The sequence below is a fragment of the Octodon degus genome, unplaced genomic scaffold (genome assembly GCF_000260255.1).
Source record: "Octodon degus isolate 3935 unplaced genomic scaffold, OctDeg1.0 scaffold00630, whole genome shotgun sequence".
Taxonomy (NCBI): domain Eukaryota; kingdom Metazoa; phylum Chordata; class Mammalia; order Rodentia; family Octodontidae; genus Octodon; species Octodon degus.
Genome location: NW_004525206.1, coordinates 31,453 through 33,349, shown reverse-complemented (window position 1 = coordinate 33,349; position 1,897 = coordinate 31,453).

Sequence of the window (1,897 nt, the reverse complement as noted above, 5' to 3'; positions counted from 1 at the left end):
TAGAGGTCTGCGTGTGGGAGGAGCTTCCTGCACAGAGGCTGTGGAGGACTCCCCGTGTCTGGGCCTGGGCAGGTTCTTCAGTGGAGCTCATTGGCTGCAGGGGCAGGAGCCCATCCAGAACCAGGCCCTGGCACCAGAGCCCCTGAGTGGACTAATTGCATCCATCCGATGCAGCAGAGCAAGCAGGGTCATGCAGAGGATCCTGAGCTCCCTTCTGGGGCTTCTGTGCACCCAGGATTTCTGTGAGTGGAGCTGTCTCACATTCAGGGATTTTAAAGGGATTTTGCAGTTGCAGTGGAGGGTTGGGGAAGGCGCTCACAGTCCTGCAGGCTTTCCTCCCTCTCAGGCTCCATGGGAACATTTCAGAGGCTACAGTGACATCACCTATGACTGTTTCTCCTTTGCTGCTCAGGTGTGAGAGGGCTGCAGGTAGAGCAGAGTCCTCCAGCCCAGATCCTGCAGGAGGGAGTCAATTCTACTCTGTGGTGCAAGTTTTCTGATGCAGTACACAAACACTCAGCCCGGCTCACCACCCTCAGCCTCAGGCACATCACAGGGCTGCAGCAGCAACCTCTCCACAGCTCAGTGTTGCTTATCTACATTGGCCAAGCTGCACCTGCAGATAATTTTGTACCACATAGAGGTGGGGCTTTGGATTTTAACTTAATTTCCTCTGAAATATAAGTTTCCAACTTACACTAGTAGGTAGCTCATAAGATTAAATCATATGACTTATTTAAGCTCCAGAATGTTGGATGGCCAAAAATCCAGAGAAAAGGGAGCTAAATGAGAAGAAAGTCACTCAGGTGAAGATGCTCTTGATTATTTAGTTAAGTGGGTGTCTCAAGCGAGCACCCTCAGTCCTGCCTCACCACTGCCTGTGAGCACAGAGTGGATACTGTGCTTGTCCATAACACCAGGGAGCAGAGAGACCAGGACATGAGCTGAGTGTTCAGATACGGTACATAGATGCAAGGAGAATGTTCGCAAACACGCTGCATGCCCTTAAGTTCCCTTCATGTTCTTAAAACTTGTCTTGTGGCCTAAGACATGGTGTACTCTGGAGAGGGTCCCCTGATTCTTGGAAGGATGTGCGTTCTCTTAGAGGATGTCTGTGGTATCAGCTTCCTTTACAGAGTTGATCAAGTCTTCCATTTCTGTGCTGTGATTCTTGCTGTCCTTTCTGTTCTTGAAGATGAGTCACTGTAGTGTCTGCTTTTGATGTATTGTCTGTTTCTTCCTAATGTGTCACAAGTTTTAGTTTTGTGTATTTTATCTCTTGTTTAGTGCACATATTTATAACTGTTGCATTTTTAAAGGATTCATTCTTTTTTGTAGTTTTGGGGATACAGTACAGTACCTTTAATGTGACAGATGCTATACCACTGGGCTCCGTGCCCAGTCCTAAGAATTCCTCATTTTTATGATTATAAATAAATAGTCCGTCTTTCTCACTAGGAATGTTTTTGCCTTAAATTGGGGTGTGTGTGTGTGTGTGTGTGTGTGTGCGTGCATGTGTGTGTGTGTGTGTGTGTGAGGTGTGGTGTGGTGTGTGGTGTGTGTAATAATAGTATAGTAACTCTAGGTCTCTTATGGAGCTGCTATTTATTATTTTTGGGGAGGTTGCAAAAGAGCATTTATATTCTCCTGTACTAATTTTATATCACATGCATCATGTGAAAGATGTGCTGTCTCATCCTCTGCTTCTGACTCTGTACAGGAGAATTGTTTCATTATAAGTTCTGTATTTTCAAGCAAGATGAATGTGTATTTACCAGGAGAGAATAATAAAGAAACTGCTTTGTCTATAAAGAGAGTGTGTAAGTCCAGAAATAATGGATGGAGGGCAGACAGATGTGAAAAGGAAATAAACACGTGAATGTCAAAGGTAAACAAT